Source organism: Acipenser ruthenus, chromosome 29, assembly GCF_902713425.1.
Source record: "Acipenser ruthenus chromosome 29, fAciRut3.2 maternal haplotype, whole genome shotgun sequence".
NCBI classification, from domain to species: Eukaryota; Metazoa; Chordata; class Actinopteri; order Acipenseriformes; family Acipenseridae; genus Acipenser; species Acipenser ruthenus.
This window is the reverse complement of record NC_081217.1, coordinates 13,648,065-13,666,223: the sequence shown is the minus strand read 5'-3', so window position 1 is coordinate 13,666,223 and position 18,159 is coordinate 13,648,065.

The following is an 18,159-nucleotide window of genomic DNA, read 5'->3' as shown; positions in this document are numbered from 1 at the left end:
TGTGTTTAGTATAAGGTCTGGGGTCTCGTGAGTCTGTGCTTAGTATCAGGTCTGTGTTTAGTATCAGGTCAGAGTCTCGTGAGTCTGTGTTTAGTTTCAGGTTTGGTGTCTCGTGAGTCTGCGTTTTGTATCAGGTCAGTGACTCGTGAGTCTGTGTTTAGTATCTGGTCTGGGCTCTTGTGAGTCTGTGTTTAATATCAGGTCTGTGTTTAGTATCAGGTCTGTTTAGTATCAGGTCTGTGTTTAGTATCAGGTCAGAGTCTCATGAGTGTATGTTTAGTATCAGGTCTGTGTTTAGTATCAGGTCTGGAGTCTTGTGAGTCTGTGTTTAATATCAGGACTGTGTTTAGTATCAGGTCTGGGGTCTCGAAGGTCTGTGTTTAGTATCAGGTCTGTGTTTAGTATCAGGTCAGAGTCTCATGAGTGTATGTTTAGTATCAGGTCTGTGTTTAGTATCAGGTCTGGAGACTTGTGAGTCTGTGTTTAATATCAGGACTGTGTTTAGTATCAGGTCTGGGGTCTCGAAGGTCTGTGTTTAGTATCAGGTCTGGGGTCTCGTGATTCTGTGTTTAGTATCAGGTCTGTGTTTAGTATCAGGTCAGAGTCTTGTGAGTCTGTGTTTAGTATCAGGTTTGGTGTCTCGTGAGTCTGCGTTTAGTATCAGGTCAGGGACTCGTGAGTCTGTGTTTTGTATCTGGTCTGGGCTCTTGTGAGTCTGTGTTTAATATCAGGTCTGTGTTTAGTATCAGGTTTGTGTTTAGTATCAGGTCAGAGTTTCGCGAGTCTGTTTTTAGTATCAGGTCTGTGTTTAGTATCAGGTCTGGGGTCTTGTGAGCCTGTGTTTAGTATCAGGTCTGTGTTTAGTATCAGGTCTGTGCTTAATATCAGGTCTGGATATCGTGAGTCTTTGTTTAGTATCAGGTCTGTGTTTAGTATCAGGTCTGTGTTTAGTATCAGGTCAGAGTCTCATGAGTGTATGTTTAGTATCAGGTCTGTGTTTAGTATCAGTTCTGGAGTCTTGTGAGTCTGTGTGTAATATCAGGACTGTGTTTAGTATCAGGTCTGGGGTCTCGTGAGTCTGTGTTTAGTATCAGGTCTGTGTTTAGTATCAGGTCTCTGTCTTGTGAGTCTGTGTTTAGTATCAGGTCTGTGTTTAGTATCAGCTCTGGTGTCTCATGAGTCTGCGTTTAGTATCAGGTCTGTGATTAGTATCAGGTCAGAGTCTCTTGAGTCTGTGTTTAGTATTAGGTGAGAGTCTTGTGAGTCTGTGTTTAGTATCAGGTCTGTGTTTAGTACCAGGTCTGGGGTCTCGTGAGTCTGTGTTTAGTATCAGGTCTGGGGTCTTGTGAGTCTGTGTTTAGTATCAGATCTGGGGTCTTGTGAGTCAGTGTTTAGTATCAGGTCAGAGTCTCGTGAGTCTGTGTTTACTATAAGGTCAGAGTCTCATGAGTCTGCGTTTAGAATCAGGTCTGCAGTCTTGTGAGTCTGTGTTTAGTATCAGGTCAGAGTCTCGTGCGTCTGTGTTTAGTATCAGGTCAGAGTCTCATGAGTCTGTTTTTAGTATCAGGTCTGGGGTCTCATGAGTCTGTGTTTAGTATCAGGTCTGTGTTTAGTATCAGGTCAGAGTCTCGTGAGTCTGTGTTTAGTATCAGGTCAGAGTCTCGTGAGTCTGTGTTTAGTATCAGGTCTGGTGTATGGTGAGTCTGTGTTTAGTATCAGGTCTGTGATTAGTATCAGGTCTGTGTTTAGTATCTGGTCTGGGCTCTTGTGAGTCTGTGTTTAATATCAGGTCTGTGTTTAGTATCAGGTCTGTGTTTAGTATCAGGTCTGTTTTTAGTATCAGGTCAGAGTCTCATGAGTGTATGTTTAGTATCAGGTCTGTGTTTAGTATCAGGTCTGGAGTCTTGTGAGTCTGTGTTTAATATCAGGACTGTGTTTAGTATCAGGTCTGGGGTCTCGAAGGTCTGTGTTTAGTATCAGGTCTGTGTTTAGTATCAGGTCAGAGTCTCATGAGTGTATGTTTAGTATCAGGTCTGTGTTTAGTATCAGGTTTGGAGTCTTGTGAGTCTGTGTTTAGTATCAGGTCTGGTGTATCGTGAGTCTGTGTTTAGTATCAGGTCTGTGTTTAGTATCAGGTCTGTGTTTAGAATTAGGTCTCTGTCTCGTGAGTCTGTGTTTAGTATCATGTCTGGGTTCTCATGAGTCTGTGTTTAGCATCAGGTCTGTGTTTAGTATCAGGTCAGAGTCTCGTGAGTCTGTGTTTAGTATCGGGTCTGTGTTTAGTTTCAGGTCTCTGACTCGTGAGTCTGTTTTTAGTTTCAGGTCTGGAGTCTCGTGAGTCTGTGTTTAGTATCAGGACAGAGTTTAGTATCAGGTCTATGTTTAGTATTAGGTCTCTGTCTCGTGAGTCTGTGTTTAGTATCAGGACTGTGTTTAGTATCAGGTCTGTGTTTCGTATCAGGTCTGGGGTCTCGTGAGTCTGTGTTTAGTATCAGGTCTGGGGTCTCTTGAGTCTGTGTTTAGAATCAGGTCTAGGGTCTCATGAGTCTGTCTTTAGTATCATGTCTGTGTTTAGTATTAGGTCAGATTCTCGAGAGTCTGTGTTTAGTATCAGGTCTGGTGTCTCGTGAGTCTGTGTTTATTATCGGGTCTGTGTTTAGTATCAGGTCTGTGTTTAGTATTAGGTCTCTGTCTCGTGACTCTGTGTTTAGTATCAGGACTGTGTTTAGTATCAGGTCTCTGTCTCGTGAGTCTGTGCTTAGTATCAGGTCTGTGTTTAGTATCAGGTCTGGTGTCTCGTGAGTCTGCTTTTAGTATCAGGTCTGTGTTTAGTATGAGGTCTGGTGTCTCATGAGTCTGTGTTTAGTATAAGGTCTGGGGTCTCGTGATTCTGTGTTTAGTATCAGGTCTGTGTTTAGTATCAGGTCAGAGTCTCGTGAGTCTGTGTTTAGTATCAGGTTTGGTGTCTCGTGAGTCTGCGTTTTGTATCAGGTCAGTGACTCGTGAGTCTGTGTTTAGTATCTGGTCTGGGCTCTTGTGAGTCTGTGTTTAATATCAGGTCTGTGTTTAGTATCAGGTTTGTGTTTAGTATCAGGTCAGAGTCTCGTGAGTCTGTGTTTAATATCAGGTTTGGTGTCTCGTGAGTCTGCGTTTAGTATCAGGTCAGTGACTCGTGAGTCTGTGTTTAGTATCTGGTCTGGGCTCTTGTGAGTCTGAGTTTAATATCAGGTCTGTGTTTAGTATCAGGTCTGTGTTTAGTATCAGGTCTGTGTTTAGTATCAGGTCTGGAGTCTTGTGAGTCTGTGTTTAATATCAGGACTGTGTTTAGTATCAGGTCTGGGGTCTCGAAGGTCTGTGTTTAGTATCAGGTCTGTGTTTAGTATCAGGTCAGAGTCTCATGAGTGTATGTTTAGTATCAGGTCTGTGTTTAGTATCAGGTCTGGAGACTTGTGAGTCTGTGTTTAATATCAGGACTGTGTTTAGTATCAGGTCTGGGGTCTCGAAGGTCTGTGTTTAGTATCAGGTCTGGGGTCTCGTGATTCTGTGTTTAGTATCAGGTCTGTGTTTAGTATCAGGTCAGAGTCTTGTGAGTCTGTGTTTAGTATCAGGTTTGGTGTCTCGTGAGTCTGCGTTTAGTATCAGGTCAGGGACTCGTGAGTCTGTGTTTTGTATCTGGTCTGGGCTCTTGTGAGTCTGTGTTTAATATCAGGTCTGTGTTTAGTATCAGGTTTGTGTTTAGTATCAGGTCTGGGGTCTTGTGAGCCTGTGTTTAGTATCAGGTCTGTGTTTAGTATCAGGTCTGTGCTTAATATCAGGTCTGGATATCGTGAGTCTTTGTTTAGTATCAGGTCTGTGTTTAGTATCAGGTCTGTGTTTAGTATCAGGTCAGAGTCTTATGAGTGTATGTTTAGTATCAGGTCTGTGTTTAGTATCAGGTCTGGAGTCTTGTGAGTCTGTGTGTAATATCAGGACTGTGTTTAGTATCAGGTCTGGGGTCTCGTGAGTCTGTGTTTAGTATCAGGTCTGTGTTTAGTATCAGGTCTCTGTCTTGTGAGTCTGTGTTTAGTATCAGGTCTGTGTTTAGTATCAGCTCTGGTGTCTCATGAGTCTGCGTTTAGTATCAGGTCTGTGATTAGTATCAGGTCAGAGTCTCTTGAGTCTGTGTTTAGTATTAGGTGAGAGTCTTGTGAGTCTGTGTTTAGTATCAGGTCTGTGTTAAGTATTAGGTCTCTGTCTCGTGACTCTGTGTTTAGTATCAGGTCTGAGATTAGTATCAGGTCTCTGTCTCGTGAGTCTGTGCTTAGTATCAGGTCTGTGTTTAGTATCAGGTCTGGTGTCTCGTGAGTCTGCTTTTAGTATCAGGTCTGTGTTTAGTATGAGGTCTGGTGTCTCATGAGTCTGTGTTTAGTATAAGGTCTGGGGTCTCGTGATTCTGTGTTTAGTATCAGGTCTGTGTTTAGTATCAGGTCAGAGTCTCGTGAGTCTGTCTTTAGTATCAGGTTTGGTGTCTCGTGAGTCTGCGTTTTGTATCAGGTCAGTGACTCGTGAGTCTGTGTTTAGTATCTGGTCTGGGCTCTTGTGAGTCTGTGTTTAATATCAGGTCTGTGTTTAGTATCAGGTTTGTGTTTAGTATCAGGTCAGAGTCTCGTGAGTCTGTGTTTAATATCAGGTTTGGTGTCTAATGAGTCTGCGTTTAGTATCTGGTCTGGGCTCTTGTGAGTCTGTGTTTTAATATCAGGTCTGTGTTTAGTATCAGGTCTGTGTTTAGTATCAGGTCTGTGTTTAGTATCAGGTCTGGAGTCTTGTGAGTCTGTGTTTAATATCAGGTCTGTGATTAGTATCAGGTCAGAGACTCTTGAGTCTGTGTTTAGTATTAGGTGAGAGTCTTGTGAGTCTGTGTTTAGTATCAGGTCTGTGTTAAGTATTAGGTCTCTGTCTCGTGACTCTGTGTTTAGTATCAGGTCTGAGATTAGTATCAGGTCTCTGTCTCGTGAGTCTGTGCTTAGTATCAGGTCTGTGTTTAGTATCAGGTCTGGTGTCTCGTGAGTCTGCTTTTAGTATCAGGTCTTTGTTTAGTATGAGGTCTGGTGTCTCATGAGTCTGTGTTTAGTATAAGGTCTGGGGTCTCGTGATTCTGTGTTTAGTATCAGGTCTGTGTTTAGTATCAGGTCAGTGACTCGTGAGTCTGTGTTTAGTATCTGGTCTGGGCTCTTGTGAGTCTGTGTTTAATATCAGGTCCGTGTTTAGTATCAGGTCTGTGTTTAGTATCAGGTCTGTGTTTAGTATCAGGTCTGGAGTCTTGTGAGTCTGTGTTTAATATCAGGACTGTGTTTAGTATCAGGTCTGGGGTCTCGAAGATCTGTGTTTAGTATCAGGTCTGTGTTTAGTATCAGGTCAGAGTCTCATGAGTGTATGTTTAGTATCAGGTCTGTGTTTAGTAGCAGGTCTGGAGACTTGTGAGTCTGTGTTTAATATCAGGACTGTGTTTAGTATCAGGTCTCTGTCTTGTGAGTCTGTGTTTAGTATCAGGTCTGTGTTTAGTATCAGCTCTGGTGTCTCATGAGTCTGCGTTTAGTATCAGGTCTGTGATTAGTATCAGGTCAGAGTCTTGTGAGTCTGTGTTTAGTATCAGGTTTGGTGTCTCGTGAGTCTGCGTTTAGTATCAGGTCAGGGACTCGTGAGTCTGTGTTTTGTATCTGGTCTGGGCTCTTGTGAGTATGTGTTTAATTTCAGGTCTGTGTTAAGTATCAGGTTTGTGTTTAGAATCAGGTCAGAGTTTCGCGAGTCTGTGTTTAGTATCAGGTCTGTGTTTAGTATCAGGTCTGGGGTCTTGTGAGCCTGTGTTTAGTATCAGGTCTGTGTTTAGTATCAGGTCTGTGCTTAATATCAGGTCTGGATATCGTGAGTCTTTGTTTAGTATCAGGTCTGTGTTTAGTATCAGGTCTGTGTTTAGTATCAGGTCTGGGGTCTTGTGAGCCTGTGTTTAGTATCAGGTCTGTGTTTAGTATCAGGTCTGTGCTTAATATCAGGTCTGGATATCGTGAGTCTTTGTTTAGTATCAGGTCTGTGTTTAGTATCAGGTCTGTGTTTAGTATCAGGTCAGAGTCTCATGAGTGTATGTTTAGTATCAGGTCTGTGTTTAGTATCAGGTCTGGAGTCTTGTGAGTCTGTGTGTAATATCAGGACTGTGTTTAGTATCAGGTCTGGGGTCTCGTGAGTCTGTGTTTAGTATCAGGTCTGTGTTTAGTATCAGGTCTCTGTCTTGTGAGTCTGTGTTTAGTAACAGGTCTGTGTTTAGTATCAGCTCTGGTGTCTCATGAGTCTGCGTTTAGTATCAGGTCTGTGATTAGTATCAGGTCAGAGTCTCTTGAGTCTGTGTTTAGTATTAGGTGAGAGTCTTGTGAGTCTGTGTTTAGTATCAGGTCTGTGTTTAGTACCAGGTCTGGGGTCTCGTGAGTCTGTGTTTAGTATCAGGTCTGGGGTCTTGTGAGTCTGTGTTTAGTATCAGATCTGGGGTCTTGTGAGTCAGTGTTTAGTATCAGGTCAGAGTCTCGTGAGTCTGTGTTTACTATAAGGTCAGAGTCTCATGAGTCTGTGTTTAGTATCAGGTCTGGGGTCTCTTGAGTCTGTGTTTAGAATCAGGTCTGGGGTCTCATGAGTCTGTCTTTAGTATCATGTCTGTGTTTAGTATTAGGTCAGATTCTCGAGAGTCTGTGTTTAGTATCAGGTCTGGTGTCTCGTGAGTCTGTGTTTATTATCGGGTCTGTGTTTAGTATCAGGTCTGTGTTTAGTATTAGGTCTCTGTCTCGTGACTCTGTGTTTAGTATCAGGTCTGAGATTAGTATCAGGTCTCTGTCTCGTGAGTCTGTGCTTAGTATCAGGTCTGTGTTTAGTATCAGGTCTGGTGTCTCGTGAGTCTGCTTTTAGTATCAGGTCTGTGTTTAGTATGAGGTCTGGTGTCTCATGAGTCTGTGTTTAGTATAAGGTCTGGGGTCTCGTGATTCTGTGTTTAGTATCAGGTCTGTGTTTAGTATCAGGTCAGAGTCTCGTGAGTCTGTGTTTAGTATCAGGTTTGGTGTCTCGTGAGTCTGCGTTTTGTATCAGGTCAGTGACTCGTGAGTCTGTGTTTAGTATCTGGTCTGGGCTCTTGTGAGTCTGTGTTTAATATCAGGTCTGTGTTTAGTATCAGGTTTGTGTTTAGTATCAGGTCAGAGTCTCGTGAGTCTGTGTTTAATATCAGGTTTGGTGTCTCGTGAGTCTGCGTTTTGTATCAGGTCAGTGACTCGTGAGTCTGTGTTTAGTATCTGGTCTGGGCTCTTGTGAGTCTGTGTTTAATATCAGGTCTGTGTTTAGTATCAGGTTTGTGTTTAGTATCAGGTCAGAGTCTCGTGAGTCTGTGTTTAATATCAGGTTTGGTGTCTCGTGAGTCTGCGTTTAGTATCAGGTCAGTGACTCGTGAGTCTGTGTTTAGTATCTGGTCTGGGATCTTGTGAGTCTGTGTTTAATATCAGGTCTGTGTTTAGTATCAGGTCTGTGTTTAGTATCAGGTCTGTGTTTAGTATCAGGTCTGGAGTCTTGTGAGTCTGTGTTTAGTATCAGGTCTGTGATTAGTATCAGGTCAGAGTCTCTTGAGTCTGTGTTTAGTATTAGGTGAGAGTCTTGTGAGTCTGTGTTTAGTATCAGGTCTGTGTTAAGTATTAGGTCTCTGTCTCGTGACTCTGTGTTTAGTATCAGGTCTGAGATTAGAATCAGGTCTCTGTCTCGTGAGTCTGTGCTTAGTATCAGGTCTGTGTTTAGTATGAGGTCTGGTGTCTCATGAGTCTGTGTTTAGTATAAGGTCTGGGGTCTCGTGATTCTGTGTTTAGTATCAGGTCTGTGTTTAGTATCAGGTCAGAGTCTCGTGAGTCTGTCTTTAGTATCAGGTTTGGTGTCTCGTGAGTCTGCGTTTTGTATCAGGTCAGTGACTCGTGAGTCTGTGTTTAGTATCTGGTCTGGGCTCTTGTGAGTCTGTGTTTAATATCAGGTCTGTGTTTAGTATCAGGTCTGTGTTTAGTATCAGGTCTGTGTTTAGTATCAGGTCTGGAGTCTTGTGAGTCTGTGTTTAATATCAGGACTGTGTTTAGTATCAGGTCTGGGGTCTCGAAGGTCTGTGTTTAGTATCAGGTCTGTGTTTAGTATCAGGTCAGAGTCTCATGAGTGTATGTTTAGTATCAGGTCTGTGTTTAGTATCAGGTCTGGAGACTTGTGAGTCTGTGTTTAATATCAGGACTGTGTTTAGTATCAGGTCTGGGGTCTCGAAGGTCTGTGTTTAGTATCAGGTCTGGGGTCTCGTGATTCTGTGTTTAGTATCAGGTCTGTGTTTAGTATCAGGTCAGAGTCTTGTGAGTCTGTGTTTAGTATCAGGTTTGGTGTCTCGTGAGTCTGCGTTTAGTATCAGGTCAGGGACTCGTGAGTCTGTGTTTTGTATCTGGTCTGGGCTCTTGTGAGTATGTGTTTAATATCAGGTCTGTGTTTAGTATCAGGTTTGTGTTTAGTATCAGGTCAGAGTTTCGCGAGTCTGTGTTTAGTATCAGGTCTGTGTTTAGTATCAGGTCTGGGGTCTTGTGAGCCTGTGTTTAGTATCAGGTCTGTGTTTAGTATCAGGTCAATGCTTAATATCAGGTCTGGATATCGTGAGTCTTTGTTTAGTATCAGGTCTGTGTTTAGTATCAGGTCTGTGTTTAGTATCAGGTCAGAGTCTCATGAGTGTATGTTTAGTATCAGGTCTGTGTTTAGTATCAGGTCTGGAGTCTTGTGAGTCTGTGTGTAATATCAGGACTGTGTTTAGTATCAGGTCTGGGGACTCGTGAGTCTGTGTTTAGTATCAGGTCTGTGTTTAGTATCAGGTCTCTGTCTTGTGAGTCTGTGTTTAGTATCAGGTCTGTGTTTAGTATCAGCTCTGGTGTCTCATGAGTCTGCGTTCAGTATCAGGTCTGTGATTAGTATCAGGTCAGAGTCTCTTGAGTCTGTGTTTAGTATTAGGTGAGAGTCTTGTGAGTCTGTGTTTAGTATCAGGTCTGTGTTTAGTACCAGGTCTGGGGTCTCGTGAGTCTGTGTTTAGTATCAGGTCTGGGGTCTTGTGAGTCTGTGTTTAGTATCAGATCTGGGGTCTTGTGAGTCAGTGTTTAGTATCAGGTCAGAGTCTCGTGAGTCTGTGTTTACTATAAGGTCAGAGTCTCATGAGTCTGTGTTTAGTATCAGGTCTGGGGTCTCTTGAGTCTGTGTTTAGAATCAGGTCTGGGGTCTCATGAGTCTGTCTTTAGTATCATGTCTGTGTTTAGTATTAGGTCAGATTCTCGAGAGTCTGTGTTTAGTATCAGGTCTGGTGTCTCGTGAGTCTGTGTTTATTATCGGGTCTGTGTTTAGTATCAGGTCTGTGTTTAGTATTAGGTCTCTGTCTCGTGACTCTGTGTTTAGTATCAGGTCTGAGATTAGTATCAGGTCTCTGTCTCGTTAGTCTGTGCTTAGTATCAGGTCTGTGTTTAGTATCAGGTCTGGTGTCTCGTGAGTCTGCTTTTAGTATCAGGTCTGTGTTTAGGATGAGGTCTGGTGTCTCATGAGTCTGTGTTTAGTATAAGGTCTGGGGTCTCGTGATTCTGTGTTTAGTATCAGGTCTGTGTTTAGTATCGGGTCAGAGTCTCGTGAGTCTGTGTTTAGTATCAGGTTTGGTGTCTCGTGAGTCTGCGTTTTGTATCAGGTCAGTGACTCGTGAGTCTGTGTTTAGTATCTGGTCTGGGCTCTTGTGAGTCTGTGTTTAATATCAGGTCTGTGTTTAGTATCAGGTTTGTGTTTAGTATCAGGTCAGAGTCTCGTGAGTCTGTGTTTAATATCAGGTTTGGTGTCTTGTGAGTCTGCGTTTAGTATCAGGTCAGTGACTCGTGAGTCTGTGTTTAGTATCTGGTCTGGGCTCTTGTGAGTCTGTGTTTAATATCAGGTCTGTGTTTAGTATCAGGTCTGTGTTTAGTATCAGGTCTGTGCTTTATATCAGGTCTGGATATCGTGAGTCTTTGTTTAGTATCAGGTCTGTGTTTAGTATCAGGTCTGTGTTTAGTATCAGGTCAGAGTCTCATGAGTGTATGTTTAGTATCAGGTCTGTGTTTAGTATCAGGTCTGGAGTCTTGTGAGTCTGTGTGTAATATCAGGACTGTGTTTAGTATCAGGTCTGGGGTCTCGTGAGTCTGTGTTTAGTATCAGGTCTGTGTTTAGTATCAGGTCTCTGTCTTGTGAGTCTGTGTTTAGTATCAGGTCTGTGTTTAGAATCAGCTCTGGCGTCTCATGAGTCTGCGTTTAGTATCAGGTCTGTGATTAGTATCAGGTCAGAGTCTCTTGAGTCTGTGTTTAGTATTAGGTGAGAGTCTTGTGAGTCTGTGTTTAGTATCAGGTCTGTGTTTAGTACCAGGTCTGGGGTCTCGTGAGTCTGTGTTTAGTATCAGGTCTGGGGTCTTGTGAGTCTGTGTTTAGTATCAGATCTGGGGTCTTGTGAGTCAGTGTTTAGTATCAGGTCAGAGTCTCGTGAGTCTGTGTTTACTATAAGGTCAGAGTCTCATGAGTCTGTGTTTAGTATCAGGTCTGGGGTCTCTTGAGTCTGTGTTTAGAATCAGGTCTGGGGTCTCATGAGTCTGTCTTTAGTATCATGTCTGTGTTTAGTATTAGGTCAGATTCTCGAGAGTCTGTGTTTAGTATCAGGTCTGGTGTCTCGTGAGTCTGTGTTTATTATCGGGTCTGTGTTTAGTATCAGGTCTGTGTTAAGTATTAGGTCTCTGTCTCGTGACTCTGTGTTTAGTATCAGGTCTGAGATTAGTATCAGGTCTCTGTCTCGTGAGTCTGTGCTTAGTATCAGGTCTGTGTTTAGTATCAGGTCTGGTGTCTCGTGAGTCTGCTTTTAGTATCAGGTCTGTGTTTAGTATGAGGTCTGGTGTCTCATGAGTCTGTGTTTAGTATCAGGTCTGTGTTTAGTATCAGGTCAGAGTCTCGTGAGTCTGTGTTTAGTATCAGGTTTGGTGTCTCGTGAGTCTGCGTTTTGTATCAGGTCAGTGACTCGTGAGTCTGTGTTTAGTATCTGGTCTGGGCTCGTGTGAGTCTGTGTTTAATATCAGGTCTGTGTTTAGTATCAGGTTTGTGTTTAGTATCAGGTCAGAGTCTCGTGAGTCTGTGTTTAATATCAGGTTTGGTGTCTCGTGAGTCTGCGTTTTGTATCAGGTCAGTGACTCGTGAGTCTGTGTTTAGTATCTGGTCTGGGCTCTTGTGAGTCTGTGTTTAATATCAGGTCTGTGTTTAGTATCAGGTCTGTGTTTAGTATCAGGTCCGTGTTTAGTATCAGGTCTGGAGTCTTGTGAGTCTGTGTTTAATATCAGGACTGTGTTTAGTATCAGGTCTGGGGTCTCGAAGGTCTGTGTTTAGTATCAGGTCTGTGTTTAGTATCAGGTCAGAGTCTCATGAGTGTATGTTTAGTATCAGGTCTGTGTTTAGTATCAGGTCTGGAGACTTGTGAGTCTGTGTTTAATATCAGGACTGTGTTTAGTATCAGGTCTGGGGTCTCGAAGGTCTGTGTTTAGTATCAGGTCTGGGGTCTCGTGATTCTGTGTTTGGTATCAGGTCTGTGTTTAGTATCAGGTCAGAGTCTTGTGAGTCTGTGTTTAGTATCAGGTTTGGTGTCTCGTGAGTCTGCGTTTAGTATCAGGTCAGGGACTCGTGAGTCTGTGTTTTGTATCTGGTCTGGGCTCTTGTGAGTCTGTGTTTAATATGAGGTCTGTGTTTAGAATCAGGTTTGTGTTTAGTATCAGGTCAGAGCTTCGCGAGTCTGTGTTTAGTATCAGGTCTGTGTTTAGTATCAGGTCTGGGGTCTTGTGAGCCTGTGTTTAGTATCAGGTCTGTGTTTAGTATCAGGTCTGTGCTTAATATCAGGTCTGGATATCGTGAGTCTTTGTTTAGTATCAGGTCTGTGTTTAGTATCAGGTCTGTGTTTAGTATCAGGTCAGAGTCTCATGAGTGTATGTTTAGTATCAGGTCTGTGTTTAGTATCAGGTCTGGAGTCTTGTGAGTCTGTGTGTAATATCAGGACTGTGTTTAGTATCAGGTCTCTGTCTTGTGAGTCTCTGTTTAGTATCAGGTCTGTGTTTAGTATCAGCTCTGGTGTCTCATGAGTCTGCGTTTAGTATCAGGTCTGTGATTAGTATCAGGTCAGAGTCTCTTGAGTCTGTGTTTAGTATTAGGTGAGAGTCTTGTGAGTCTGTGTTTAGTATCAGGTCTGTGTTTAGTACCAGGTCTGGGGTCTCGTGAGTCTGTGTGTAATATCAGGACTGTGTTTAGTATCAGGTCTGGGGTCTCGTGAGTCTGTGTTTAGTATCAGGTCTGTGTTTAGTATCAGGTCTGGAGTCTTGTGAGTCTGTGTGTAATATCAGGACTGTGTTTAGTATCAGGTCTGGGGTCTCGTGAGTCTGTGTTTAGTATCAGGTCTGTGTTTAGTATCAGGTCTCTGTCTTGTGAGTCTGTGTTTAGTATCAGGTCTGTGTTTAGTATCAGCTCTGGTGTCTCATGAGTCTGCGTTTAGTATCAGGTCTGTGATTAGTATCAGGTCAGAGTCTCTTGAGTCTGTGTTTAGTATTAGGTGAGAGTCTTGTGAGTCTGTGTTTAGTATCAGGTCTGTGTTTAGTATTAGGTCTGGGGTCTCGTGAGTCTGTGTTTAGTATCAGGTCTGGGGTCTTGTGAGTCTGTGTTTAGTATCAGATCTGGGGTCTTGTGAGTCAGTGTTTAGTATCAGGTCTGGGGTCTCTTGAGTCTGTGTTTAGAACCAGGTCTGTGGTCTCATGAGTCTGTCTTTAGTATCATGTCTGTGTTTAGTATTAGGTCAGATTCTCGAGAGTCTGTGTTTAGTATCAGGTCTGGTGTCTCGTGAGTCTGTGTTTATTATCGGGTCTGTGTTTAGTATCAGGTCTGTGTTTAGTATTAGGTCTCTGTCTCTTGACTCTGTGTTTAGTATCAGGTCTGAGATTAGTATCAGGTCTCTGTCTCGTGAGTCTGTGCTTAGTATCAGGTCTGTGTTTAGTATCAGGTCTGGTGTCTCGTGAGTCTGCTTTTAGTATCAGGTCTGTGTTTAGTATGAGGTCTGGTGTCTCATGAGTCTGTGTTTAGTATAAGGTCTGGGGTCTCGTGATTCTGTGTTTAGTATCAGGTCTGTGTTTAGTATTAGGTCAGATTCTCGTGAGTCTGTGTTTAGTATCAGGTCTGGTGTCTCCTGAGTCTGTGTTTAGTGTCAGGTCAGGGTCTCGTGAGTCTGTGTTTAGTATTAGGTCTGTGTTTAGTATCAGGTCAGAGACTCGTGAGCCTGTGTTTAGTATCAGGTCTGGGGTCTCGTGAGTCTGTGTTTAGAATCAGATCTGGAGTATGTGAGTCTGTGTTTAGGATCAGGTCTGTGTTTAGTATCAGGTCTGTGTTTAGTATAAGGTCAGAGTCTCTTTAATCTGCTTTTAGTTTCAGGTGAGAGTCTCGTGAGTCTGTGTTTAGTATCAGGTCTGGGTCTCATGAGTCTGTGTTTAGTATCAGCACTGTGTTTTGTATCAGGTCTCACGTCTCGTGAGTCTGTGTTTAGTATCAGGTCTGTGTTTAGTATCAGGTCAGAGACTCGTGAGTTTGTGTTTAGAATCAGATCTGGAGTCTTGTGAGTCTGTGTTTAGGATCAGGTCTGTGTTTAGTATCAGGTCTGTGTTTAGTTTCAGGTGAGAGTCTCGTGCGTCTGTGTTTAGTATCAGGTCTGTGTTTAGTATTAGGTCAGATTCTCGTGAGTCTGTGTTTAGTATCAGGTCTGGTGTCTCCTGAGTCTGCGTTTAGTGTCAGGTCAGGGTCTCGTGAGTCTGTGTTTAGTATTAGGTCTGTGTTTAGTATCAGGTCAGAGACTCGTGAGTCTGTGTTTAGTATCAGGTCTGGGGTCTCGTGAGTCTGTGTTTAGAATCAGATCTGGAGTATGTGAGTCTGTGTTTAGGATCAGGTCTGTGTTTAGTATCAGGACTGTGTTTAGTATAAGGTCAGAGTCTCTTTAATCTGTGTTTAGTTTCAGGTGAGAGTCTCGTGAGTCTGTGTTTAGTATCAGGTCTGGGTCTCATGAGTCTGTGTTTAGTATCAGGACTGTGTTTAGTATCAGGTCTGTGTTTAGTATAAGGTCTGGGCTCTTGTGAGTCTGTGTTTAATATCAGGTCCTTGTTTAGTATCAGGTCTGTGTTTAGTATCAGGTCTGGTGTCTCGTGAGTCTGTGTTTAGTATCGGGTCTGTGTTTATTATTAGGTCTCTGTCTTGTGAGTCTGTGTTTAGTATCAGGTCTGTGTTTAGTATCAGGTCAGAGTCTCGTGAGTCTGTGTTTAGTATCAGGTCTGGAGTCTCGTGAGTCTGTGTTTAGTATCAGGTCTGTGTTTAGTATTAGGTCCGGGGTCTTGTTAGTCTGTGTTTAGTTTCAGGTCTGGAGTCTTGTGAGTCTGTGTTTAGTATCAGGTCAGATTCACATGAGTCTGTGTTTATTATCAGGTCAGAGTCTTGTGAGCCTGCGTTCAGTATGAGGTCTGTGTTTAGTATCAGGTCTGTGTTTAGAATTAGGTCTCTGTCTCGTGAGTCTGTGTTTAGTATCAGGTCTGGGGTCTCGTGAGACTGTGTTTAGTATCAGGTCTGTGTTTAGTATCAGGTCTGTGTTTAGTATCTGGTCTGGGCTCTTGTGAGTCTGTGTTTAATATTAGGTCTGTGTTTAGTATCAGGTCTGTGTTTAGTATCAGGTCTGTGTTTAGTATCAGGTCTGGGGTCTCGTGAATCTGTGTTTAGTATCATGTCTGGAGTCTTGCGAGTCTGTGTTTAGTATCAGGACTGTGTTTCGTATCAGGTCTGGGGTCTCATGAGTCTTTGTTTAGTATCAGGACTGTGTTTAGTATCAGGTCTGGGGTCTCATGAGTCTGTGTTTAGTATCAGGTCTGGGGTCTCGTGAGTCTGTGTTTAGTATTAGGTCCGGGGTCATGTGAGTCTGTGTTTAGTATCAGGTCTGGAGTCTTGTGAGTCTATGTTTAGTATAATGTCTGATTCACATCAGTCTGTGTTTAGTATCAGGTCAGATTTTCATGAGTCTGTGTTTAGTATCAGTTCTGGGGTCTCGTGAGTCTGTGTTTAGTATCAGGCCTGTGTTTAGTATCAGGTCTGTGTTTAGAATTAGGTCTCTGTCTCGTGAGTCTGTGTTTAGTATCAGGTCAGAGTCTCATAGGTCTGGTTTTAGAATCAGGTCTGTGTTTAGTATCAGGTCTGGGGTCTCGTGAGTCTGTGGTTAGTATCAGGTCTGTAGTCTTGTGAGTCTGTGTTTAATATCAGTTATGTGTTTAAAATCAGTTCTGCGGTCTCATGAGTCTGTCTTTAGTATCAGGTCTGTGTTTAGTATCAGGTCAGAGTCTCGTGAGTCTGTGTTTAGTATCAGGTCTGGGGTCTCATGAGTCTGTGATTAGTATCAGGTCTGGGGTCTCGTGAGTCTGTGTTTAGTATCAGGTCTGGGGTCTTGTGAGTCTGTGTTTAGTATCAGGACTGTGTTTAGTGTCAGGTCTTGGGTCTCGTGAGTCCGTGTTTAGTGTTAGGTCTCTGTCTCGTCAGTCTGTGTTTAGTATCAGGTCTGTGTTTAGTATCAGGTCAGAGTCTCGTGAGTCTGTGTTTAGTATCAGGTCAGGGTCTCATGAGTCTGTGTTTAGTATGAGGTCTGGTGTCTCATGAGTCTGTGTTTAGTATCAGGTCTGTGTTTAGTATCAGGTCAGAGTCTCGTGAGTCTGTGTTTAGTATCAGGTTTGGTGTCTCTTGAGTCTGCGATTAGTATCAGGTCAGAGTCTCGTGAGTCTGTGTTTAGTATCAGGTCTGGGGTCTCGTGAGTCTGTGTTTAGTATTAGGTCTGTGTTTAGAATCAGGTCAGAGTCTCGTGAGTCTGTGTTTAGTATCAGGTCTGGGGTCTCATGAGTCTGTGCTTAGTATCAGGTCTGTGTTTAGTGTCAGGTCAGAGTCTCGAGAGTCTGTGTTTAGTATCAGGTCTGGTGTCTCGTGAGTCTGTGTTTATTATCGGGTCTGTGTTTAGTATCAGGTCTGTGTTTAGAATTAGGTCTCTGTCTCGTGACTCTGTGTTTAGTATCAGGTCTGAGTTTAGTATCAGGTCTCTGTCTCGTGAGTCTGTGCTTAGTATCAGGTCTGTGTTTAGTATCAGGTCTGGTGTCTCGTGAGTCTGTGCTTAGTATCAGGTCTGTGTTTAGTGTCAGGTCAGAGTCTCGAGAGTCTGTGTTTAGTATCAGGTCTGGTGTCTCGTGAGTCTGTGTTTATTATCGGGTCTGTGTTTAGTATCAGGTCTGTGTTTAGAATTAGGTCTCTGTCTCGTGACTCTGTGTTTAGTATCAGGTCTGAGTTTAGTATCAGGTCTCTGTCTCGTGAGTCTGTGCTTAGTATCAGGTCTGTGTTTAGATTCAGGTCTGGTGTCTCGTGAGTCTGTGTTTAGTATCAGGTCTGTGTTTAGTATGAGGTCTGGGGTCTCATGAGTCTGTGTTTAGTATCAGGTCTGGGGTCTCGTGAGTCTGTGTTTAGTATTAGGTCTGTGTTTAGAATCAGGTCAGAGTCTCGTGAGTCTGTGTTTAGTATCAGGTCTGGGGTCTCATGAGTCTGTGCTTAGTATCAGGTCTGTGTTTAGTGTCAGGTCAGAGTCTCGAGAGTCTGTGTTTAGTATCAGGTCTGGTGTCTCGTGAGTCTGTGTTTATTATCGGGTCTGTGTTTAGTATCAGGTCTGTGTTTAGAATTAGGTCTCTGTCTCGTGACTCTGTGTTTAGTATCAGGTCTGAGTTTAGTATCAGGTCTCTGTCTCGTGAGTCTGTGCTTAGTATCAGGTCTGTGTTTAGTATCAGGTCTGGTGTCTCGTGAGTCTGTGTTTAGTATCAGGTCTGTGTTTAGTGTCAGGTCAGAGTCTCGAGAGTCTGTGTTTAGTATCAGGTCTGGTGTCTCGTGAGTCTGTGTTTATTATCGGGTCTGTGTTTAGTATCAGGTCTGTGTTTAGAATTAGGTCTCTGTCTCGTGACTCTGTGTTTAGTATCAGGTCTGAGTTTAGTATCAGGTCTCTGTCTCGTGAGTCTGTGCTTAGTATCAGGTCTGTGTTTAGATTCAGGTCTGGTGTCTCGTGAGTCTGCGTTTAGAATCAGGTCTGTGTTTAGTATGAGTTCTGGGGTCTCATGAGTCTGTGTTTAGTATCAGGTCTGGGGTCTCGTGATTCTGTGTTTAGTATCAGGTCTGTGTTTAGTATCAGGTTTGGTGTCTCGTGAGTCTGCGTTTAGTATCAGGTCAGGGTCTCGTGAGTCTGTGTTTAGTATCTGGTCTGGGCTCTTGTGAGTCTGTGTTTAATATCAGGTCTGTGTTTAGTATCAGGTTTGTGTTTAGTATCAGGTCAGAGTTTCGCGAGTCTGTGTTTAGTATCAGGTCTGTGTTTAGTATCAGGTCTGGGGTCTTGTGAGCCTGTGTTTAGTATCAGGTCTGTGTTTAGTATCAGGTCTGTGCTTAATATCAGGTCTGGATTTCGTGAGTCTTTGTTTAGTATCAGGTCTGTGTTTACTATCAGGTCTGTGTTTAGTATCAGGTCTGGGGTCTCGTGAGTCTGTGTTTAGTATCAGGTCTGTGTTTAGTATTAGGTCTCTGACTTGTGAGTCTGTGTTTAGTATCAGGTCTGTGTTTAGTATCAGCTCTGGTGTCTCATGAGTCTGCGTTTGGTATCAGGTCTGTGTTTAGTATCAGGTCCTTGGTCTCGTGAGTCTGTGTTTTGTATCAGGTCTGTTTTTAGTATCAGGTATCTGTCTCGTGAGACTTTGTTTAGTATCAAGTCTGTGTTTAGTATCAGGACTGGAGTCTTGTGAGTCTGTGTTTAGTATCAGGTCAGAGTCACATGAGTCTGTGTTTTGTATCAGGTCAGAGTCTCATGAGCCTGTGTTTAGTATCAGGTCTGTGTTTAGTACCAGGTCTGGGGTCTCGTGAGTCTGTGTTTAGTATCAGGTCTGTGGTCTTGTGAGTCAGTGTTTAGTATCAGGTCAGAGTCTCGTGAGTCTGTGTTTAGTATCAGGTCAGAGTCTCATGAATCTGCGTTTAGAATCA